At 32.3% G+C, this 27,418-nt stretch overlaps 1 protein-coding gene across 2 annotated transcripts in view; it reads right to left on the bottom strand.

Moving 5' to 3' along the window:
- LOC149426207 (uncharacterized) overlaps positions 1-27,418 on the bottom strand; it is a 176,412-nt gene that overhangs the window by 109,204 nt on the left and 39,790 nt on the right. For both annotated transcript variants that reach the window (XM_089636009.1, XM_089636003.1), the window contains exon 2: positions 10,698-10,779. The gene's annotated coding sequence lies outside the window, so the exon portion shown is untranslated. The remainder of the gene's footprint in view (positions 1-10,697; positions 10,780-27,418) is intronic.

Genomic DNA, 27,418 nt, shown 5'->3' with positions numbered 1-27,418 from the left:
AATAATTCACCTTTGATACACTAATGTAGGTACACCTTTGTTCTTGAAAAATCATTAACTAAAACGTGTCCATCAAAAAAACTTGGAATCATTGATGAATGAACTCATTATTCTTAATGCAATATAATTATTTAAGTGATCGCTGGCTCGCGATCAAAAGTTCCATACACCAAGCAATTCATCGTCCAACACGTCCGTCAAACTATTTATCTATTTTATTCTATTAGGTAGGTCGAATAGCCTGAAGGTTATAAAAATACAAATTTTGTATAAACTTAAACTTGATGACGTCCTCAGCGTTGTCCGTGTGTTTTGATTTTGAGAGGTGAGAAAAATGACAGTGCAAAAATACAAAAATTACAATTGTTTGTTGTCCACTATTCAAAATACACCATAACGCAAATAATATTAGTACAACACACTTTTAAGATACTTTCGGTTATGTTCAAACATGTTGAACGACATATGGCTATGTGTGTGGCCGTCTTTACGGTCAGTTCAGTGAACAGGCACATTTTTATTTTCATGAATCACTTTGGAGTACAAAAACTCGAGTCGAATGCTCGAGTGACCTTGTAACCGATTATTGCGGTTCGCCCGATCCGTATTATGGTGATGGATCTAATCAAAATATGGCCGGGGTGGAAAGGTCAACTCTTTTAAGGAATAATCGGTTGTAATGCAAGCTAGATCGAACACATAATTTAATGATTGTATGTGTTAGTGTACACCATATTTGTTTTTTAATGATCCTAATTCAACACTTATACGATGCCATTAGCACCGATGAAGTGTAAGTATCATAATATTATAATAATTTCAATTTATTTTTCTTTGTTAATGATTCAGTTAAAATAATTTAAAGTTCATAACCATGAATTAGATATTGATAATAGTGAACATTCTTACGAGTAAAATACTGAAACAATTTTAAACTTTTCTTGGCCATTTTCAGATTGGTCTTACGAGTAACGAGTACCTACAATAATTTAATTTGTAAGACTTCTGGGCTTGCAGTTTTGGGTTCGGTTCTTGATGAATTTAATAAAATAGTCAGGTAACCAAATAAATATTTTGTTTCGCTTACAAAGAGAATTTGCATATAAAATTACACATGACAATTTTACAGCATTAATCGTTCTCTTTTTCTATTCCTATTTTAAATTCAACCACCATCAAACATACATACTAATTTCGGTTACGGGTATGTCTGTGAGTGATTGTAATTCTTGTTCAATGAACTCGCATTTATTTTGAATTTATGTTCTATTTTCGAAATATGAATTGATTGTGTAAATATTATAATTGTCATTTTCAAAATTGTTGGTGATGTGTCAAGAATACATACAGGTGGTAATTGTAACTATGTACCTACAATATTATATTAATACCAGAAAATTATTTTAATTCTATATTTGAAAAGCGTAGTTTTTTTGGATAAATTTCTTACGGTTAATATTGACAAGTAAAGACAGATTTCGTAACTTTTCAGGAATCTGCGTTATTAAGCTAACATGCAATTATTATTAAGGGTAAACGTAACGTACGTTTTAATCTACGAGTTCAAATATATATATGTTAATTTAATTATTAGATAAAAATACACTTTTTGCAAGTTACAATAAGACGAATTATTTATTTTTGTCCGTACATACGCATACGTATAAAAACTCAATTCTTCCAAGAAAGTCATACGAATATAATGTAGTATCGGTGATTCAAACCAGTCAATGGAACGCGCTTGCATCCCAGTGTGGCGACTAACAAAATCTTGCTAGTATCTAAAATTAATAGTTCTTACAATTATAACATACAGCAATTTTTCACATGTCTGTTATAGTAACATAATATTTATTTGTCTAGTCAGTATGAAACAAATATTTCCAATACATTTAATTTATACCTGTAAGTTATTTTGTTGGTTACTTTGTTTATCAGTGTTCTATGCCTAAGAGTGACCAGATGTTTAGGTTGTTCGACTGGTCGACTGGTCGCGAATGTCTCGAATGCCTTGCGGTACAATGCGAAGCATTCACCGCTTACAAAGGCTTTTGGAATAACATGTTAAGAAGTTTCACAAGAAGACAATATACTTTTCGGACGTTTAGAATATTGAATGTGAAAATTTGAGCTGATCCACCAATCATTTGGAATTCACAGGTTTTGAAAAAAATCCATTGGAGCAATTTTGCACCGAATGCAAATTGTATAACTGTTGTATTAATTGTAAAAATAACCCTAAACAACTAAAAAGATTTTTCGTATATTCTTACAGTTGGCGACAATTATTTTTGGTATTTTGCACCAGAAAAAATGGAGGGACATTCATCAAAGTTTTTTTTTATCTCATTGTATTCAGCTTTGTATTGATCTAACTTTACGTAAAACCAGATCAGCTTCTTCCAAAATATATATATAATATCTACCTATTTATCTGTACCTCAGAAGTCAAAGGTCGGTTGTCACATTTTTTAAATTATTCAGAAAAGAGGAAATAGTAAAATTTCTCCTTTGACCATTGTGGGGATACCAGACCTTTTATGTTTACCTAACTTAGTTTTACATTGTCGTAGGACAACCGTCTTTATACATCTGTATAGATACTGAAATAACTAAAAAGTTCTCATGCATAACTCATTTAAAAAAAAAACTGGACAACCGACCTTTGACTTCTGAGGTACAGTTATTAGGTACATTAAAGCCAAACAGTATTTTCTGTTATCGTGATTTATTTTTGTGGTACTATGCCGTGTTGAGCTACTTCCTTCTTTAGCCAACGTTTCGGACATCAATTTCAAATGTTATTTTGTTATATTTATTAACCACTCCAATAACGCCATCAATGAAATTGGAATTATTATATTCTATCATAAACTTAATCAAAACTGATGTGAGTGATGCGTCAGCTCCTTGCAATATCGTATTTACTCTGATGATGAATGTATCTCACAATCGGGTCGCCCTATCGCCTATCGCGCATCTCGGGTCAGGTGTTACGCAAGGCTCTGACTCGGAGCCTGTTCTATAATACATAAGACAATGCATGTGAAGGCTTTAATCTTCCTTCCATCAGCCAGGTTCCCAATGAGATGAATGGACAAGATAAGGCCCAAAATCTGAATGCTAAGTGATCGCGGAGATGGCTTTCTATTTTGCGATGACATATTCGACAAATGCTAAGATAATTTTTTGTTTACCCTTTATGGTGTGTTACTAACGTGTGTGAAATTTTTAAATTTATTTATATAACAATTTTGTTATGTATATTATTTGATATGCTTAGATTTTTAGAAAACTCTAATATCGTAGTAATAATATTAAATTTTTCATTTAATACAGATAAATGCTTTACACACTTATATAGATAGGTACTTATTCAGTTAATAATACATACATTTATCGAAATAACCAAAGCTTTCTCCCAAAAATATTTTAACGATGTTAAATAGGTTTCGTTCTACAATAGACACAGAGGAAGACAGTTAAATGATTCTTGGGTAAATCAATTACAGTTTACAACCAAATTAAGTTCCGTCTGCGGCCATTGGAGGATAAAACTCACAAGGAAATAGTGTGAATTTCCAGAATAATTACAATTAACACGGCTTGGAAGAGAGCCAAGTCATGATTGAAGATGAGGATTAATAATTCAAATGTTGCTGGTTATTTCTGCATGGGTAGGCTTGCAGGTAATCACAATGCAACTCCTTTAGTAAATTATCACTCTTCAATACTTAACATTGCCATTGGAAAACTTTACTTTGTTCTCAAAACAATTGATTTATAATTTAAGAGCAGCTTAATTAAAAAAAAATGTTTTTACAAAAAAATATTATAGATTAATCTTTTTTACAGAACCATTCGATGTATTACAATTTTTCGTTTTGGGATTAATGGACATTGGAAATACGCCTGCATATTGTTTGCATTTTCAAACTTTTAAAGGAGACATAATTGTGCAAACATTTTTTTTTAAATAATGGAATAAGAATTTGTATAGGAAGGTATATCCTGTACGAATTCTGCCAACGAAATTATAAAAGTAAAAATAGTCGTTGAATTATCAAAAAATAAATAAATAATTCTTGTAAATTTTTACCACCCCTGTTTTTCTACTTCCTGGCTGCATGCAATATTCCATCTAAGTGTGTTAAACTCTGTGCAAAACACACATCGCCCAGTTTTTGTTCACCTCTGACGTTTGTGACCTTTGCAACGGTACCAACTCCGTGGCGCGGGCACACCGCTAACAGCACGCCGCTAACAGCACGCCGCACTCCGTACACCGCACGGCGGACAATAGGCTGCAACATTCATACCTTCATCTCTGGATGCTTGCTATAATATAAAGATACGTTTTAGAGGCAAAAACAATATTTTCTTTTGTCCACTGATGAACAATAACAATGAAATAACATGAATGAAACCTTATATTTTTCAATATATATTTCTAAACAATAAAGATACAAGATGAACGGGTCGATTTATAATTCCAAAAGCGTGAACTCTGATTGTAAAAATCTTGAATGACTAATTTCACGTAATCCAATAGCATAGAACTCTTTTGAAGAGTGGAAATCAGAAACGTTTTAATTTAAAAAAAATACCTATCCAAAAGCTGGCCAACTTTAACGTAGATACTGACAAAGCTTATTTTAGAAGCTTTTGTCCAAAAAATACAAGAAAAATTTCAACTCGTATTTTCGCAACAATTTGAGCCAATTTGACAATGTTTTTTAGGTAAATGTCCATGTATATATATAAATATATAACAAAAACGATAAACAAAGGAGTGTATTCATACAACTGATCTACTTGTTCATTGATTTTTGAGAGTGGTAGAGATTATCCACAGTAATGTAACATTAAATCTTGTCAGTAGTAGAGATACACAATGCGACCGGCACGATGAGCGGTGGAAAGTGGCGTCATATGATGCGCCGGTGTCGGGCCGGCACGCGCCCGGGGCACGGGCCAACCATCCAGCAAACCCAGCCATCGTCTATTAGTATTAGACGGACATAGCGCTTCTAAAGCGCTTCCACGTATCTTCTCCAGCGCTCCTACAGCGCTTCTTCAACGCCTAGTTGCTCCGTGATTAATAAAAACACATTACCGGGGGAGCAGAAGTGACGAGGCGTACTATGTTCTAAAGAAATTGTGTTTGGTAATTCAATTGGAAGCGAACAGTTGTCGAAATCGGAAATTGAAGAAAAGTCTACAGGTTTGGCTTATTTTCTTCAAAGTGATTGCTCCACGTTTTTTTACTAATATAAATATGAAATTTAAATATAATACAGAAATTTTGGGAGAAGAAACAAACCAAATCTCTGAACGGTGAACGATGTGGAAAATTTCCGTGGTTTTTTATTGGTTTATAGATCCAAACCAATTTAAATATAAGAAAGTGGATACTATTTGTTGTTTTTTCAACTGAAAATTCAACGATTAAAAAAATCCTAAAAAACATTTCGAAATCTCGGAAAAAAGAGTAAAGAATGAATGGAAATCAATTGAATGCGCTAGAATGTGACAAATGATTTAGGGGAGCTTAATATTCCTGCAAAATATATTCTACACATTTAGAAGCACATTATTTACACAGTCTAAATTCTTTATTGAAGCGATGAGCAAAACCTTGACTTCGACTTTCTATAAAATCACAGCATCAGATATTGGCCGACCACATTAATCGAATAAAACAATGCCGGTGTTTTAAAAAATTCTAGTTATAACCGGTTTCTGATCGAAATGACGAATCAAATAATTGAAAGCTTCTGGAGATCTAATAATATATCGATAGGCTTTAAACATGGGACATCTAGTTTCTTGGGGCAAGCTCGAGTTAAAATTTCTCATAAATATATTTACATTTTTAAAGGTTATTTAACTTACAACTCACAATCGGATAACATGTTCTTGAATAAAATGATAAACCAAAAATAATAAGTCGCTATCCCTCAGCGATGGGAAAGAGGATGGTGAAAAGTGTCTGGCTATTCAGATTTGGTCATTTAACACGACAAACGCAATTTTGACAACGTTTAAATGCATAAGATGGTCTCTCACGGAGACTCTCAATTCTATTTGTTCCCTGTTTTCCTAAAAGATATGAGGAATTATGCCTTTTTAAAATAAGCTTTGTACTGTATATTTACTGTTCTATGTTTAAATAAATATTCCAGTCTTCATAAAATAAAATAAAACCAACAACCTTGGGAATGAGGTTAAGCATAAAATTAATTTTTTTTGAGATGTAAGAATCTATTTGCAAGCATCTTATAATACGTTGAGTATGAGTTTTCAATCAGGGTTCATCTAATGTCAAAATCAAGTTTGGGTGACTGAATTGAATTCCATCGTGAATTAACAGTTTATACATCAGAATATGCGAATTACATATATTTTTTGTGTATTCCGATAGAGTGACAAATTTAAAGCATCTCAAATCTGAACCAAGTTTGAGTGAGTGGCGGATGAAATATATATTTTGTTATATTTCCGCGTAAAATAATACGGAATCAACTTGAAAACATCTGTTAAGAGCTTTAAATCAAGGCGCATCGGAGTCCGGGGCAAGTTTGAGTGACTTATAGGAAATTGAAAACCGTTCTAAATTTAATGCAACTGCGCTGCATGGTGCAGAGTGCAGAACGTAGAGTTCGGGGCCTCGGCGAGGAACCCGCCTCGGGCCGGGGCCGGTGGTGGCGGTAATATCACCCGACAAAACAATACACGGAGTAGCAACCGAGGTGTATATTGTACCCGGCAAGGTGTACCCGCCATACCCGGCCTCACGATCTCATCTTCAGCTAATAAACACCAGCGGGGCGAGAGATTCTTTGTTCAATGCATGGTGATTTTGCTAGATTCCTAGTGGAGATTTTCTTCCGTCAGTGTTAACAGTCAGCGAACTGGAGAAGTCATGATTTTAATTTGCGTTCATGACTTATTTGATGTGAGTAAATGCAGTTATTTAACAACGTAATAGAAAACCTTTAAATGCAGATATAATAATTCGTAAATCAAAAAAGCTGATTACAGAGCATTTTTTATTGTACCTAATGTCTACGTTCGGGGAATTCCCGTGAGGAGAAAAAACATGTTTTTCTGCTAATCTTAAGAAGTTTTATTTACTCTGTGTTTCGTTAGTTATTAGACATATCATTCTTCTTAAACGTTATAAATATGTTGTGACAAAATTTTCGTCTATTAAACGCAGTAAGATAGTTATTCATATACCCTAAATATCCTAAATATTTACGTTATTTATGGTAAAAGGCAATCAATGTAATTGTTACTACCCTTAGCCAAAATAGAATAATCATGATTTCCTAAAAAGCTGACAAATTTTCTTACTCAGTAGTAATATAACGAACGATAATATTTTCTTAACATTCGTATAAAAAATCACAGCATATGAAAAAGTTCATTTAATCAGGCTATTGTAACTCTTGCAACGATAATTGATATGCACACGTGACATTAAATCTATTTAATTTTTTTCCTTAGGGTTGATATTTCCGAGTTTTCACAGCAGTTGGATAAAATATTACGGGCGAGCTGCTACTCCCCCGTAAAGCAATGAGTACCTATGCATGGGGTATTGCAGAAATTTGTAAATATTTCGTCCGCCTTTCAACAAAGCAATGGTCATTTCGCTGCGCTCTGACAGTCGCAATAAACAATGTATTGATTCAGCAATCAACCATTGTTGTGGCGTCATCAGTGTTACCAGTCCCCGAATACGCATTGTCAATCGGTTTAATTCGAAGGTAAATTACGCGTAAAGATATCCCTTACGAAACGTGTTTGCCAAGCGGTGAGTGGAAGAAATCAATGAGAAAAACTACTGCGAAACGCCGGTATTTGAACAAGAAGCGATTCGTCGTGCGTTTCACTTACTAGCACCGTCTGACGGCGATTTTCTTTTTTTTTCTTCTGTCCGCACGAAGAAAAATTATCGCAAGACGGTCATAAAAAAAACAACGAGAAATAGTAGGTATTTGGAGAAGAATCGTTTTTCTCGACATTTTATTTTTTATTTTATTTTTATTTTATTTTATTTGGACATTTTTGATCAGACTGGAATAATTGACCCAGTAACACAAATTAATCATTTGATGATAATCAATGTAATTATGAATCTAGATGAGTATTTATGGATTATTTAAATGGGTGACGAATTGTTCCATTTTCTATATTGGCTATCATTTTTTTTTAGATTTTGTTCTCAATCCAGTGAAAAGAGAAATTCTGTGTTAAAATGTAGTATCATTTACGAAAGCATTTTGACTGTTTTTATGGTGTTCCCTTCTTAACACAACTTATAAATACGATATATTAAGTACGAATCGGGAGATTTGTATCAAAATTCGTTCAAATAGAGAAATTCGTACTATTCATAAAATACCATACATATAATTAATTTTTAGGTCAGTAAACTCTTAGGGCTTTACTAATAACAGTTTTTTTTCACTACGTTTGGTGACTTAGCAGGGGTGCCCGTGTTGATTGGGTGAGGTTTGTCTAGGTCTTGGCGGCGGATGCTTTTGCCCACCTACTGCGTGGCAGGTCGGATCGGGAGAGACTGGTTGACCTTTTGACCTATCCAGCCGGACTCTTTAAACCCATTGTCTTGCACCGCAGTGAGAGGGATGGATTCATACTTCCGTCACTCTTGGACGCGTCCTAGATTCCTACCCACCCCTCATACCATTTACTTCCCAGAACTTCCGCTCCGCAGCATCCCCAAAGATGACAAAGGTACTGAAGGATTTTTTAATTCCTCAGGACCTCCGGTGTGAAGCTAATATAAAAAATGATTGTTTATCAGTTTAAAATTAAAAACACGTTTTTTAGTAAGGGGTTAACTATGCTAGATGAACGTGCTTACGAAAAGAATGTCCTATAAGGTAACGCTACCAACAATAATTTATTATTGATATAAACCAAATTTGCGTCATACTTCGCAAGAATGCGTATTGTTAGATCTTAAATTTTCTTGCAATTTCAAATTGAAAGTGCCTTAAAAAAATTATGAAAGAAAAAATTTCTTGCAAAGCGTGTCAGAGAAATATTGCCATATCTGACCCATAAAACGACATCAATGATGCTTCGTGGTCGACTTTTTACTCTTCCATTGTCGAGGAAAAATTTAATTTCACGGATCCAGCGTTTCGATATGCAGCGAACGTTTCACCACGATATTACACTTTGAATTTACTTAGGAACTCCGTTAAATAAACTTAATAAACAAAGCTGTAACAAGAAATTTTGTCACCTTATCCAAAACGCGTCTAGCAAATAATACGTGAATGTTAAAAAATATTCCGCTTTTAATAAAAATATACAAAAAGTTTTAATTACAGGAGTGCATCTTAAGGTCCCGATAATGAATAGAACTTGATATTCTACTCTATTTTATTAAATAAAAGACAAACAGTAATTTATTTTTAAATGGAAAAAATGATACAATATTTGTTTCGACATTTCCGTCACTTATTGATCTCTGGAACAATCTGCTAAACAGGTAAATGCTCTGAATTACTGTGGTAGGTAGATAGAAAATGCATTAAAAACATTACACCCTTGAAACACGTACAACGTATGCCCTAATGAAAATCAACCTCCAAAATAAGAGGGCAATAATAGAAAAAATAATCAAATATACTCACTTAGGTTGTGGGTCAGTCTATAAGCGATTGTATTTCTGTATCAATGAATTCAGATTTGTTTAAAATTTAATCATTTTAAAATTGGGGCTGATTGTCAATAATTCAGACAAGTGATAAAATACCTGCGTACATACAATATAATATTTGAACAGAAAATTCTTTTAACAAACATTTTCAAAATTGGAGCTGATGTATCAATAAAAAGTACCTGCGTACCTAAATTATCATTATTTTAATAGACAATTATTTTAAGTAACATTTTCAAAATTGGAGCTAATCGGTCAATAATTCAAACAAGTCATAGAGTACCCGCGTACCTACTAAATAATATTTCAACATATATTTTTTTAATGAACATTTTCAGAAAATTATTAATTGTATATTTGAATTGTTTTTTCTTGTTTAAAATTCTTACTGTTAATGTTGACAAAGTCAGACTCAGATTTTTTAAAGGTCTACACTTTTTTTCCATTTTCAAGAAAGCGTTATTTACCAACTAACTAGATTAACTAACATAGTATCCTGTTATTTTTTCACGGGTCTTCTCTAGTAATTATACTATTCTTGCAAGTATTGCATCATAAAATTTAATTTAAAAAACGTATTTTTCTTATTAGATTATTTATATATTTCTCTTTTACAAGCTGATTGCTCATTGGGTAGGGTAAGTACCAGTGGTAAGTTCAGTTGCCCCACCCTTGTCCCGGTTCTGCTATATAGTTTTGTGATTAGGTCAGCTCAAAAACGTTATTTTTTTCATCGTCTCGTGAAAATGCAATTAATGCATGACGCAGGCTCCTAGCGAGATTCGTTTACCCGATGTTTCAATTTCGTGAGGAAAAGTTGTGATTCGATAGAATTTCAAAATGTCAATATTTAAAAGAGTACATCAAAATTCTTATAAGTTATCTCCTGGCATAATTACACAAAAGGCATGTCTAAACAGTACATCTTGAACGTGATAACATGGTTTTTGCTGATAAACAATGTATTTATAATGAATTTTGTAAAAAAACTTACCTAAATAACATTGTGTTTTGGTAGTAATCCATTCAAAGTCAATTTGTGGTTTGGTATGCGATCTTTTCTTTCAAGTCAGGAACTGTAAAATAAATAAAACAATGGAATTATGCTAAAACTCGATGTAATATTATTGAGGCACAAATATGCATACATGCATGTGTGCCATGTGTGTCTAATGTAGGAAGAACAAAATTGGTGATTTAGTGACATTTGAAAACTAAGAACAAAATTGTGGAAAGTGATTAATCTTGATAGTTACGTAGGTAGCATCATTATAATATATTTTTTACTGAGTTGGGTGGTTTAGTTTTTTGAACACCTTCACCTTTAATAGTTAGGTACTTGTTTTATTTTTTGACTGTAGGCAATAGCTCATTCGTATCCATTTTCAGATATCGCGATTAAAAAAAGGTATTAGACAAAGTTAAAAGTTTTTTTTTCTGGCATTGATTTCCTTTTCAAATCGTGTTCATGCAGATATCTGTTTCCTGATAATTATAATGACAAAATGTCACAATATAAGCATTTTTACGAACACGTGGTCCGCCGTCCTCATAACACATTCGCGTTTGTTAGAAAATCTGTCGATTCATTAGTTAAAGCCTTGCAGTTCCATTTTCAACGGGAATATGAAAAATTTAACTAGATTTTTAATAAATTAACAATATTTATTATCAGTAAGTTTTCTCCGTGCTTCCAACTAATTTATTATATATTGTAACTAATTATTAAAAAAACGCTTATTAGGTTTTCTATGAAGGTGCCTCCTTAATGCAGTTTTCTCAAAGCTAAATAAGTAAAGCTTTTGGTCACTTTGTAAACCTTCAGACAGCATCATTTCATGAAAAAATTAGGCCAGTTTCACAACAGGGGGTTTCCTATGATTTATCGCCGGCATTCAAGAATTTTTTGAGATGAGCCAGTGATGTTCGCTCTGAGCTCGCATCATATATCATAACGTTTAGTTGCGCCACGTCTTTTACTAAACAATCAACTCTTTAATGTGGTGAACGTGAAACGTGCGCTCGATCACAAGGTGAACTGAATAAAATTGATCCCTAAAAAAAAACCACAAAATTACAAATGATTTTACAAAGAATTAGACCGATTGTTGAACGGCCTTCTTGTAACAGTCTAATGGTTTGAATTTATTTAGGAAGGTTGAAATTAGATTCCTAAATTCAATAGTAAAATAAACAAGAAATGAATCAGTTTATTTCCATTAAAGCTGTCAATAGGGTGATATGATATTAATTATTTTTGAACCTTGACGTTAAAAATAGCTATTCAGCTGTGGTAAATATAAATGTAACGATTTGCAAATTTCTAAATAAAATTCATAGAGGTACTTACTATATTGTTGTTTTACTACACAGTCAAAAAAATAATATTAGAAATTTATAAAATATTTATATTCAAAAATATCTTCAATGTATTGATAATCCAGTTAAAACGGGATTGACGGTCGTTTCCTAATAAACTTTTGTAAATTCCTAATAAAAGTGTTAATGCACTTGCATTTGCCTTGAAAATATTATGATTTTTACGAACACGTGTTCCGAAATCGTGATAATACATTGATATTTTACTAAAAGTTTAAAAGGAAACCAATTCATTCGTCAAGGGCCTGCTATCTCGTTTTTAACCGGATTACGCATAATTTGAAGAGACTCTTAATAAATTAGCAATACTTATTTTTCTCCGTGTACACAAACCGAGGAAAAAGATTTTATTTTATATAATAAAATAACACTACGAATGGTACTGAAACAGTATGTCCCCATTGAAATCATCGACCAACTGATATTTTGATGATTGCAATAGATTTTTGTAAATTTTCTATTGCAAAACTTATCCTTAAAACCAACCTTTAAAAAATAATATACAAACTAGTGATAGTTTACAGAATGTATGTAGCCGAGACGTATAAGAGTATGTAACCGTTTAGAAAAAACTTATTTTGTTCTGTACTTAAATACATCATTTCTTTTTCTACTCAAAATGTAAAAACATTTATAAACCAATCATTCTCCAAACCAAGTTTATAGAAAACATTGTAATAATGTTTTATATAAATCTCGCCCTAGTTCATTCGCAGAAAATATAAACAATGATGTATACTTTATGGTAAAACGTCCTTGTGAAAATAAATGAAAGAATATAGTAAATTTATTGTGGAGCACTTTATTTGAAACACACTGTGCGGTACAGACGGGTCGCGTGGCGAAAACGGTAAAATAATAATTGATGTGTAACATTACAATGTTAACAACGATGGTTCGGGATACATCTTTACGTTTGAACAATGTAGGAGATGAATATGATCATAGATATTGTTTCTTTGTTTTTTTCATGATTTGGATGTGTAGTCATTAATTATAAATAAAAATATAAATTATTTAAAGTTTTGCTTGGTCCAGAGTAGCTTAATTGCTGAGTATACTTATTAGAGATGGATACCATGTAATTAAAATTCATATTAATTTTTAAAATAGCTGCTTTGTCTCTATCTGCAAGCTTTCTCTACAGACAAATTTGAATAGAGACTAACGGAGTGATTTGTTAATTTTCTTTGAAATGATAATTAGATACACGGAGAAAAATGAGTAATGATAATTTATTTTTAAAAATCTATTAAAATTATTGGCGATCTGGTTAAAAACGGGATTGCAGGCGGTTTTTCTGTTAACTTTTAGTAAACTCCTGGTATATTGGAACACGTGTTCATACACCTGCATTTGTCTGCATTGGACGAAATGCGAATACTAGAATTTTTATGAACAAAATAATAAAGTGTTTCGACGTCTTGATAATACAATCGTATTTTACTAAAAGTTTATTAGAAAACCTATTAATTCATTCGTTAAGGGCCCGCAATCCCGTTTTTAATTGCATAACGAATAGTTTGAAGAGATTTTTGATAAACAAGCAATTTTCGATGTTAGTCATTTTTCTCAGGGAGATTATAATCGGTAGAACCATAAGAGTGGGTTCCATGTGCTACAAATAAAATTAGTTTTTTTACCGGCGCCAACGATTCCTAAATCAAGTTAGACGTGTTCATATTTCACACCTAAATGGTTTACATGAAAAAACTGAAAAAGCTGTTTTTTTGCATTCACCTTATCAAATTACAAAGGTCTTCGTGTTTATTTATTGTAGTTTAATAGTGTATACTCGACACTTGCAAAAGGTAACCACATAAATAGTAAAATTATGGCCATAAAACATAGTAATCAGTACAAACACATGCTAAAAAGAATTAGATAAATACGAGTAAAAATAATAGCAAATGCCAATGGACAAATTTCACGCGAGGATGGGCAAAATGAACAATCGCTGGATACCGATCAAGTTAGACGGAAAAGTGCATAGTTCAAAACATGGTCCTGTAAAACAAGAAAATTAATTCATCTGAGCTATAATTGTTTTTTGTTCCTAGAGAAAACTCTAATATATAGATTATACTACATCTATTTAGTAACTTACAATTGTCCTAATCCATCACCTTGCACTTTGAACTGATATAATAACTATTGAGAATGATCCATAGGTAATATTTCATGTCATAGATTACCAATATTCCAAAGATGTTTCTAAGACAAGAAAAGCATCTCTTCATACGTAATATTTTCTCAGGGAGCTCATCAAACAGTTTCAAAGCGGCTGCCGACATTCTGCAACAAGAGGTTGCGGGGTCAACCTAGGAACAGAATATTCATTGTCTTCCTTTACAGAAGCGATGCCGTGTGTTGAGTCAGATCTACTGTGATTGTTTAAACAAATAATATCTGCTAAAAACAAGCGTTACACAAATCCCTGTCTTTTACTAAGTGCAAAAGTGTATTTGAGCGCCGCCGGCTTAACTGTAAAGATTTTACAACTTTTGAAAAAAAGTGATAATAATTATAATAAACATGCTTTTAGCAGGTTTAGAATTTACAAGTAAGATATTTTCAAAACATTGTTTTAATTTTCCCTGGTAGCTTTCAAGGAACTGTTCGGGTCAATACACAGTGAAAACATTCCGGATTTTGCAAATAAGTTAGGCAACTGTAACTAAAAACTAACCAATAGATACAAACATACATTTTTTTAGGTACAATATCATGCAAACAGCACAGTTGATGGCAATAAAAAATAAAAAAAAACATTAAAATTGTTAAAAAAAACTTAATTTACGTTTATAAAAAAATTATTAAAATTAAAAAAAAAAATAATTTACGTTTATAAAAAAGTTATTCAAATTGTTAAAAAAAACTTAATTTACGTTTATAAAAAAGTGTGTGTATCTACAAATTATAAAAACTGCATCAGAGTGGCAGCAGTTTCCTTGAAATGACGCTATGAATCAGAAGTATGCCCGAAGTTAATAAGAAAAAAAACTGATTGAATGTCAGTTGTGCCGTATAAAATTTTTTTAAGTTAAATAGAATTATTAACCAGTTTCAAAAAAGAAATATAACATTTAAATAATTTACTGTTTATTTAATAAAGCTGGTACACATCATCAAATCAAAATTTAGGAAGATACCTGCACAATAAAATAAGTTTTTCAATAATAATAAATATTACAGAACGCGAATTACACATACAATTTATGGCCGAAGCAGTATTTAATTCTGAAGAGCACTCAGGCTGGGTAGCTTATGGATATTTTAATTGCATCCTTACTGTTTCGATTACCAATCGTCTGATCATCCACCGGAAATTGATAAAAAAGTGTATATTTTTATATAAATGAAAACGCCCTGATCCGGTGAAGTTAATAATAATAATTATTAAGTATAGCCTTATTTACATCTAGTGGATATATCGGAATGTATGCGTGTATTATTAACAAACTGGTTACTGAGTCTGCGGTATTAATGCAGCTAAATTGAAACTGATCCGTATTTAATGTGAAGTCAATAATTTACGATTACAGTGCCAATATAATCGTAAGTATTAAAGTATTCAACACTGAAATACATAATTAATTATGATAATCGGAACACGAAGGGACTGATCTTTTCATTTAAATACATTGGTTTGTTTACATAATTCAATCAGAGCCGGAAAAAAATGTGTTATGAAAATTGTTTCGGGAACAGGTAAAACAATTGATTTTCCTCTGATTCACCGTCTCTCACTGGATATAATAATTTATTTATTTATACTGGGTTGCGTGAGAAGAATTCAGTTATAAAAACTCAGTTAATATACGAATAGGTACAACAATTACAAAAATCTACTCAGACATGGGATTCATTAATTTTCATATATCTTAATAAAGATTAAAAATACAAAACAAATAAAAATAAAAATACGAAATTATAAGATAATATGAAATACAAACAGTACAAAAAAGAAAGTGACCAAAGAGTGACAAATATAGACGCAATCAATACATAAATAATTACAATACACAACTAATTACATTATACAGTCATAATATAATTAATTTATAATCTGCCTAACTGCATAAAAGCAAGCTTTCGTTTTAATATAATATACAGCGCCTTCGAGGTGATTTTTCACAAAAACGGCGCTATACAAGTTATCCAATTATTATTAATAATGTAAGAAATTCCTGTTATTGAAAAAAACTAAAAAAATCTTCTACTTTAAATATCTGTAATTTTTTTACAAATCACAGATGAAATAATTTTCAAGGTTTGCATTTTTCGAAAACGCCAAAACTATCGAAATTTGGCGGGGTACACGTGACGTCATACGTACCTCAGTTTCATCGGTTAACAGTAAAGTCATTCCCGTTCGGGTCGGTATGAAACCAACAAATCCTAAGTTAAAAATTTAGCCAGATTTCCAAACAACATCAATTGTTTTGTGATAATGTGTAGGTATACCGCAGTGGTCAACAGTGTGCGAGTATACGCGACGCAAGTTGACAGAAAGTTTTGTCCGCATTCTTAATGCACGCGGCCGGCCGACTCGTGAGGTAGCCGTGTAAGTTCTGTCAGAAACGGCCAAATCGACAGTTAAAAATGGCGTTTAAGGCCAAATCGTTTTTCAATGACGATGTATTAATTCTACGCAGAATTATATATCATAAAACTTATAAAATCAGAATCAGCGTTTCCTTTCTGACAATCGAAGATATTGATTTGATCATCATCCTGATCATTATGAGGTTATAGAGACACAGTTTGCAGTTTTTCCAACAGTCTTGACAAGCGTGCTAAATAATATGTGCTAAAGTATGTTTAAGGCTGGAAATAATGCCAAACCTACGTCGTTTGCTTGTGGTAATATATATTTGAATGAATGAAGAGCTGTAGTACCTTGCGATTGGCCAAGCGCTGCGCACGAGGACCATCGGTCTAGCTCGTCAGCGGTACTTCGTCAGTCAACCGGCGCGTACGCGTGGCTCTATTTATAGCATAAAGGTTGTCGAATTCCGAGTTTTATTTATTCTTTTTCACAATTCTTGCGACCTTCGAATACCGCATATCGGTTGTTTTACCTTGATTCAGCTCTGCCTTCAACTCTGTTATTTCTCTGACTATGCTAATGAGGTGGGTGGGTATGGAAAATAAACAATTTACGTTTCATAAATCCAAATCTTATGATCTGGATTGCAGTTTCAACTATTTTAGGTAATGGCCAGAAAGCTTGACTGGACTTCTGACAGATCAAGGATGAATACATTAATATGCCATTCGTGGGCGGAACAAAGATAGCATCAGAATATTAAACATTTTTTTGTAAAGAGTATTTGAAAGAAGAATTTGTCCTAGGGCCTTTTTTGATGCATGAAACGTCATCGATGGGAAATGAAATGATGAATATATGTGGTTTAAATGCCAAACGGTCAATAAATTCGTTTAGTATTTTGGTTGCCTAATAATTATTGATAATTTATTAATCTTTTTAAAAACAGGTTTGATATTCCCGATGAATCAATTTGCACTGTTTCTCAAAAGTAGGGACTAGAAAGCGCTTGTTAGAGAGTCGGAAATATTTCTGTAGTAAATAAATTTTACACTTTTTTCATAACTCCGTTGTCGAAAATTACTGTAACTGATTTTCGACATATTACGGCAAGTTGGCAAAAACGTTTTGATCAATCTTTTGCCATAATGTGCCAAATTTATAGAACTAAAAAATGTGGGGCCAACCGTGAAATCTAGATGGATTCATTGGCTTTAAGCGGCAGTAAGCTGTGTTCATATGTTTTTAGCTGTGTTTATGTATAAATTTTCGAATTATCACATTAATTTTTTTTATGCTGTGTATTACTATCTTTTTTAATTTGCATTATCCCTGCGTACCTTTGGGAATAAAAAAGTGGGTGTGTCAAGCCTACGCAAGACAGAAGTGAAACTTCTAGTTTCAGCTGATGCTTGGCGTGGCGCAGTTCGCTGGTGTCTGAGAGAGAGGAAAGAAGAGAAGAGAGAGAACGTTCGTGAGCGGCTCCCCCACCTCAACAAGGTTTCACTTCAAAAATGCCACAGCCGAGAATCGAACCTCGCTTAACTGATTGAAAGCCAACCACGCTGAGCACCAACTGTAAGCAAAGCCGCATAAATTGATTATATTATGTAGGTTCTGAAAATATGAGAGCTTGTTATGTTTTATAATGTTACCTACATCACACCCAAAATATAATATATTTTTAAAAATAATGTTCAATGTACAGAAATAGAATCCCACACAAGATCGCGTAGTGCGCTCTAGCGAACGGATATTTTATCAGAGGGAGATAGTTTTAATTTTTTTTTCTGTAAATTATTACATATTATCAAAATAAATAAATTAATTAAATAAATGTAATACAATTATCATAATATACGGATTAGATAATAATTTTAATCCAACACAATAACGCAAAGCGCGCTCTAGCGGAGTAATGTTTTATCACAGTGAGATAAGTGTTTTTATTATTTTGCAATATTATTTTCTTTTAAAAAATGTTCTGACCTACTAAAAAATAAGATATTGAATGAAAAAGGCGTTAAAAACAAAAAAATAATGTGCGATGGCCGAGAATCGAACTCGGATCAACTGCTTGGAAGGCAACTATGCTGACCATTACACCACCAACGCCAGTTGTCGGGATGAGCTAAGAAGCATTTATATGTTACTTCAAAACTTTGAAAATTATTACATATTATCAAAATAAATAAATTAATTAAATAAATGTAATACAATTATCATAATATACGGATTAGATAATAATTTTAATCCAACACAATAACGCAAAGCGCGCTCTAGCGGAGTAATGTTTTATCACAGTGAGATAAGTGTTTTTATTATTTTGCAATATTATTTTCTTTTAAAAAATGTTCTGACCTACTAAAAAATAAGATATTGAATGAAAAAGGCGTTAAAAACAAAAAAATAATGTGCGATGGCCGAGAATCGAACTCGGATCAACTGCTTGGAAGGCAACTATGCTGACCATTACACCACCAACGCCAGTTGTCGGGATGAGCTAAGAAGCATTTATATGTTACTTCAAAACTTTGACTAGATCAAATGAACTTTAATCGGTGGTGGGGGTACCCGCATTTTCGTTTCGGTCATGAGTCGGTTTTACTCCGGTCCTCGAAATTGCATGACGCGCGTAAAGAAGTTTCACTTCAAAAATCTGTAATAATTGTATTACTATAAGAAATGTTTTTAATGTATTCGTTTAATTTTCTACCCTTTTATACAAATAATTACCGAATACATATCATATTACAATATTTGCTTATCACTTCACCTATGATCTTTGGTTCCTCTCTTATACAAATTACACAAATACCAAGAATACTGAACGGTATTTGGTGGGATGAATTTCTCTCTTATACAGATTTTATAGGTTTTATTTTGATGAACAAGTTTGAAAAGTCCTGTATTTATAATGCTCCAATAACTTTCGATTGCGTGAGTCACCTGAGTAGCGACTGCTGCAGTGCGGAGTGAGTCCTCCAAGTAGAAGCATTCCGTCATCGAGACAATTGTTCGCTATTTTAATGTGCACTCTAATCGGCCCAGTACTCGGCTTTATCTTATGCGAAATGCAAACAGTGATAATATGCAAGAGGAAAAAAGCACACACATTACGCCACAGACAATAGAACCGCGCTACAATACAGCCGTATATAATTTGACAATAGGTGATAATGGCCGATCCTCATTATCCATGACTGTACGAAGGCGGGAATGCATAATGTACATAGTCGGTTAACTATCTCACTAAGCTTTCTGACACTTTGTAAAAATAATGGTTTCATAAGTATCCGATCAAACGTTCGAGACTAACAATTGAAGCGGTCTTTCAACACTGAGGTCTCAAATAACAAGACTCTGTGGTTTTTATTGGCCGAGTGTTATTGTGCTGAAAATTCACAGAATCTGGATCGTGGGTACTGCGGTAAATGCCAATTGAACAATCGTCATTTTTCTCGTTTTGTGCATTTGATATGTTGCAGTTTCTTCCCATTTTGTTTCGAAATTTTGTAAATTGAATGTAGACACGCAAAATAATACTGAATCATCGTTTTTATAAATGCATTAAAAAGTAAACCAATGAATTAGTGATATGGTCTAAAAGAAGTTAACAAGAATTTCGATAAAAAAATCTTGGGCGTCCTTGTGCCTAAGTATCAAATATCAAGAAGGATGTAATACGATATGTGTATATCACAGTATATAACAGTTGAGCTTTAAGCTCACCAATTAACCAAATCAACTACGGACACAGAACATAATCCATTTTGATGAAAAACGAATTCAAATTATTTGATGACTTTTTTCAAAGACCACCGCAAAAAAAAACGAAACAATGAAATCAAAATACCACCACGATATTAAGAAATTGCACAAAAGGCAAGGATTTAAAACAGTAAATTATAAATCAGAAAAACAAATAATAGTTACACCCTTTTGTCAAAATTATTGATAACAGTGATTTTTGTATTTCAAAACATATTATTGTGTTAGGTCAAAATTGTTTCAGTTATAAAATTAGTATTTTGTTAAATTACTTAAAATGTTATTTTTTTAGCTATGTGTGACAAATTAACGAAGATTGCATTCTTTAACACAACACATAATTTGACCATCATAAAGAATGAAACACACCAGAAGCAACCGTGGTTAAAAATCTTCCAAAGATAACTATATAAATAATAACTGCCGTGGAACATTTTTTCATCTGACCGTCAAGGTAAGCCGGCAAGCTATGGGAAGCGGACAAAAAGTCATTCCCAATAAAATTCCGCTGTCAAAACGTCAATTTTTCTTCTGTCGGCTTCCATTATGCGATTTTCATTTTTCATGTTTTGCCTATGAATTGCAAAGAACTATCGCAACTAGGCCTTGGTCCTATTGTGAAGATTTTCCCGCGCATTTCGCTCCGTTTCCCATAACTTATGGCTCCATTTCAAATATGATTTTTACGTCAAATATTCCGCAAGTGGTTGATTTCGCCACTAGTACGAAGTAGTGGTACCCACATCAAAGCCGGCTGCAAATTAATAAACAACTAGTTTCCGATGTTTTATAGTTTTGCTGGAATTCTTTAAAGTTGAACGGACACCTCTAATTATTATTACCGACAGTCAATCACCCATAGAACCATCGGTTAAGAGAAAATACATCGAGTTTTTATGGATATTTTCATCACTGTTGATTTTAATGATTATTGTTTGGTTTTGGCAGACGGGTCTCGCGGATGTGGTTATAGTTTTTCGGAGTTAGTGCAATAAATCGAAATGATTACTTGCTCTTGCGTTTGTTCGTTGAAAACTTGTAGTCAAAAATCAAATCTACAGAGAAAATGATTATCTTTTGTATAGAAAAATGGAAAGGTTCATCGTGGATCTAATTTCAGTCACATAGATATTTTCTATTGCTTTTTTGTAGTATCCGACGATAAACTACAGGATTGCAGACAATTATTACTATTGCCATAAAAGTGGTTTAAATTTAAAATAACTGTCAGCTGTTATGGTGATCTAGTCTCCGACCGGTCATGTTAAAAATGGGCAAGTAATGAAGACTGCAATCGAAGGAATTTGTCTTTACTTTGAACGGATTAATTAATATTGAAATATCCTGTTATGTTATAAATCAGTTATTTGAAGAAACTTCATTAACTCCAAAAAAATCTTGATCCAACGTTTATGATATATTGGTGTATGGACTGTAATTATTTAATGCTTTATAATATTTGTACTGTATTGTATTTATTCTGAAAATGGCGTCTTGCTTCACAAATAAATATCTTACCCACAACTGAAAAACATTATTTATCTTTTAAGTTTTTTTTTATTTATTTAAATTATTGTAATTAATCATCCATTTTTATGTTTTTATTGGAAAAGTTTTTTGATACAATAGGTACATATAATAACATAAACTATAAGACAATACCAAAAAAAATCATTGTTAAAATTTGTTAAAATTATTCGTTTTCCTGTTAAAAACTGTAGGATTATGAATCGACAAATGTCATGACAAACAATCAGTAAAATACGAATATGTTACGAGGAAGAAACACGTGTTCTTAAAAATTATAATATTTTTGCATCTCGTCACGTGGTCAGATATATTCTAAATGACTAATATTTTTCTAGGAAATGGGCATGCAGTTACATTTTTACAGTATTTTGATTAAAAAAAGCCTTATTCATTTTTCTCCGTGTGGGCGTAATATTTACTTACATAAAAAAGTTGTGGTTATTAAAAAAAAATCAGTACCTAAAGATAAATCAATATGATAAAATGATTTTAGAAAAGTTACTTCTATGAATAAAAAAGTGTATTTATATAGACATTATAAAATTTCTTATTTTAAAATTCTTAACTTTTGTGAAGATGTGTGGATAATTTTTAAGGTTATTTAAATAGTTAATTTATATGTCTAATGTTTTAGAATATTGATTCGGGGCAGCATCGTTCCTCTTGTCATGCTATTCTATGCAAAACATCAGTTCTGGCATGTGGTATCTTAAACAAGTCGTGGTGACGGCCACGGTTGAAGTTTTATGACACATATTAGCCATTACAAGAGGAATGAGTTTTTGCATTATATTAAAAGTAAGTATTGTAAGATAGGCATTACTTCTGATTTCTAGGATAAAGTCTAAACCCTTTTCACTGTAAAAGAAACGAATCTTTAGGATGCGTATTTTTTCGATTATTTATTCTATGGATACCCTCTATTTATTGAGGGTCTTTAAAAATGCAACTTTCCTAGTCGAATCTAAAATGAATTAAATGGTTCCACCAAATTTGGGCTCTGAAGTAGTTATAAATTTATCTTTTCCCAGCCTACTCTCTCCTCACTTTAACACGATTTATCTTCCCTGAGAATATTCAAAGTTAAAAAAAACTATTAAAACTATATAAAACAGGTTTTTCCAATAAGAGGTGTTATTTTGATATTCAATCGTAAAAGATCAATGGTTTCGTTGCTTGTGTGGCACGTAGCGCCGTCTTGTTGAAAGTATACGTTGTCCAGATAGCGCAATCCATTCACCGTAACTGTTGCTCCAGCCTCATTTTCAAAAAAATAAGGTCCGATGACTCCGCCGGATCATAAACCGCACCAAACATTCACACGTTGAGGATAAAGAGGCTTTTCAACAATTCTTGGGTTTTTCGAGCCCCAGATGCGACAATTTTGCTTGTTGACGAAGCCACCGAGGTGGAAAGGGCCTCATTACTCAAGGTGATTTGCATTTGATTCACTCAAGTGAATTTTAATAATTTCAATGCATTGTAGAATCGTGTATCGTTCCATTTTTATTATCTATTGGCGTAGTTTTTACTTGTCAAATGTCAAAAAATGACAGCTTCAAAAGGAACATCTACCGAAATAGCGGGCTATTCAAAATAACACCTCTTATTGGAAAATCCTGAAGAATAATTCTATTCTTTCTTTAGAATGATTGGAAATAAATTCCATAAGAACTTAATGCCGTATTATTTATATAATTTTTTTTTAAATTCTTTAAGCGTTAATAAATAACAAAAAGTCATAAGAATATGATAAATTAATATAAAGCGGAGAAAACCGACATGAAACAGTAGGTGATTTAGGCTTAACCTCATTCCGAGATGGCATTAGATGGCCACCTCTGGTTAATTTGTCACATTGGGTAACAAAAATCTCTAAAAACAATGCCTATTTTATGCTTAATTCTCGTGCACTTTACTAAATGTCATTAATCTTGTTTTATATTGTAGACCTGACGTGTGTGGGAATTCTATAAAATGTATTTTGTGGATTATATTTCTTTTAAAGAAAGAACGAGTTTGTCAAAGGTAGTTATAATTTTTTAACGATGTCATAAAAACTAGTTTAATAAAGCACAGCGTGATCATAAAAAATACTTCCTTTTTCGTTAGTTTAAATACTTCAAATAACTTTGTTTTTATACGTGAAAATGGAAAGTTTACATTAAAATATAGAAAATTTAACCCACTTACTTAAATATAGGGATGTAATCAAAATTAATATGTGTGTAAATCCCACATTTTTATGTTACCTTTAAAAAAATATGTCGGGTATTAACATCATTTTAAAGAGTCTTTTTTTTTAGAAAACTTTGTCTTGTGCGCCCTCGTGGTGAGTAGATATTTACGATCTTGGCTATGCATCCTGAGGTCGCCGGTTCAAATCCGTGCGTGTGAAAGTAATTTTTCTTAGATACATTTGTGTAATTTCACAATTGACACCGGTTGGTGGCCGAGTTGACATCGCGTTTGGGTCCCACCCAGGCGTAGTGTGCTCAATTCCTCGGCTGGCTAAGTCTTCCATCACAACATAAGCAACATTTTCAGCTTACTGTGATGGTAGTAGGAGGTTTTAAAATATTGTCAGGTTATTTGTAACCCGGGAATGTTTGTCTTTCTTTAAAAAAAAAAAAAAAACAAATAATATATTACAGTTCTATAGTGGTAGACACTTTCAGTATCGCTCTGGTAAAATAAATGGCTTTAGCCGTGTTTGGGGATGAGATCTGAAGGGCCAGGCATCTCCTTCCCTCCCCATAACCTACAGCCTTACAACACAACCCAATTATTGGAGATTCTCAATGCCTACAAATGGTTAAAAAAAAGTCTAAAGAAAAATGTTTAAATTGATACAGAGTAAAAATTACTAGCGTGAAGTTCAAACAATGCTATAAGATATTATGCCGACGTTGAGAAAACCGCTGATTTCATCAAAAATCAGCGATACTGAAGACCTCCAGAATAGGGCAATGTTCACCGTAGGCTGAGACCTACAAGTAAATACATACAATGATGGGACATGTAGCATATGAGCTCTTGTAGGTATTTGTGTTAAATGTTTCCCATGCATTCCTCCCCTCCTTAAAAGAAAACCGGCAAAATACTAGAGCAATCGATTATTAATTAAGAGTTCTTAAAAGTGATGTTAATTAATTTGTTGACTGAACGTTGCTCTGTAGACATTTTTTTTTTTTTTTTTAAATTTATTTAATATTTGTACGTTTTTTACAATAAATATACAATTATACATATTTTACAGTGTTATCAAGGTAAATAATAATAGCTTTTCCTCACCATAAAGAGACGAGGCTCTTGTGTTTGGTGAGTGAATCCTAGCTCAATTATATGGAATCATGTAAGTAAGTAAATAATATATTTGCAAGACCAAAGGGATAAGTAAGAAATAGGCAAGATTTATCAATAATACAGTTTCAAGATTTGAAGGAAATAATAATAAGAGTAAGATATGGACTTTTATAGTAGTTTTAGGTAATTTTTTAATTTTATTTTAAATTCCTGAATATCTTCAATATTTTTTATATATAATGGAAGGATGTTAAAATATGTTATACCTAGATAGATAGGTATTTTGTGTGTGCTTTGTATTAAATTTTGGGATTTTGATAGTTTTTTGATATCTTGCTGATGAATTGAATTGTAAGTTATTTAACTGTATTTCTTTATAAATTTGTAGAATTGAATATTTTTATATATATATGTTATAACATAAGTTAAGTTATAATTGAATATTTTTTATATATTTATGTTACAACATAAGTTATGTTGTAACATAAAATCAAACGGAGGGTTATTAGTATTATGAAAGTGTTACATATAGTTATAACATGTTTTCTGCAAAATTATTTTTTTTGGCTTCTGTCCTGTTCCTTCAAAACAAATACTTCGTCGTTTATACAACTGTTCAAATTTAGACATTTATTTAGTCCATTCTTTCAATGTTGACGTTTCGTCCCACATGTTTGAACAATATTAACAGTTAGTCAGCGAACATTAACATTTGAAAATACACCCGAATGTGTGTGTTTTACTGATTTTCTTCTACTAATTTTTATTTAATACAATGAGGGTAATTTTATCACAAATCATTCATGAATCAAAGTTTTACAAGCATAGCGTTTCTAAGTATTTCCATTATCACAAGTTATTGAATGCTGTTAAAACATGTAATTTTTTTTCTAGATAGAATAAAGAGGACCTCAAAGTCTATAAGAGCATGAAAATACATACCTAAGATTATGATATTAATATAAAGTACAAGTAGAGTTTATTGCAGAAAATTTAAATGATTCCCACTTTATTGCAAACAAGAATCTAGAAAAAATTATACATTCATTTGTAGTTATGCTTGAAATATGTAGTCTTGTGTATTAAATTTACTATCATTATTGCGATCTTTGTAAAATATTACGCATGATACAGTTATCTGGATAAGAAATGATAACTTACTTAGTATCGATCAATCAATAATATTGTTAAGGCCTGACGTAAAGTGAATAGTGTTCAAAGACCAAGATTGATCGCATAGCTTATAACCCGTAACAGATTGGGCGCCTGTTCATGATGAATGCCATCATAATACATAATAATATCATGAATTCATATAAAATGTATCGCAATGATAATAGCCGCCCTTTTCAGGCCGTATACAATGCCATGCAAATAAGATAATGGATCACTCGCATAAATAAATGATCACAAGAGAATAGTTAATGCAGTTGAATCGATGACCCAATTACAGGCTCGTGTCAATCATGTGTGTGAACTTTTTATCCGATGTCAGCGATTAGTTAAACGTCATTTTCAGAGTGCAAGTAAATAAATAATATTCCAATGGCTCTAGCCAGGAGTGTATCATATCCTAAATTAATGTTGGAATCTTAACTACGAAAGTAAAGAAGCCATGTACAAAAATATGCGGTGTATTGGACAGACATGCAATTGAATTCGCCCTAGCAAATCTCTAATTATATAGTGGGAATCTTAAAAACATAAGTTTTGGAGTGATGGAAGAACAATGTAATGGAAGGACCTATGGTCGAATTTGCTCTAGCAGGCCTAGAAAATTGATATTACCGTGGGTTTTATTTTAATTATTTCTGATGAACGTATTACTAAAATCTATGTTGTTTCTAGAGGAATGCCCAGGGAAGTTACTAATTCATAGTCTAGAAAAATAAAATCTGGTGCTTACCGCTAATTTTATAGTTGAGAAACGTTTTATAAAATTTTCAATCCGTTTAATATGAAATATTTATATTTTAGGAACTGCTTTGATTAATCTTAAATATAAATAACTTACACCCGTATGGACCGAATTCGTCGGAATAAATTAAAATGAGAGCCTAGAGCAAAACCTCGTTATTAAAGTCTAGGGTCGGCTAGGTTTTACTATCTGTGTTTTATGTTAATTTATTAAGTTTTGCTAATACTAAGTATGCATGTTATTAGCCCCTCATTAGACA

The sequence above is a fragment of the Hesperophylax consimilis genome, chromosome 1 (genome assembly GCF_061612785.1).
Source record: "Hesperophylax consimilis isolate HC1 chromosome 1, BYU_Hcon_1.0, whole genome shotgun sequence".
In the NCBI taxonomy this organism is placed as follows: domain Eukaryota; kingdom Metazoa; phylum Arthropoda; class Insecta; order Trichoptera; family Limnephilidae; genus Hesperophylax; species Hesperophylax consimilis.
The sequence above is the reverse complement of the archived record's forward strand: the minus strand, read 5'-3'. Positions and strand labels throughout refer to the sequence as shown.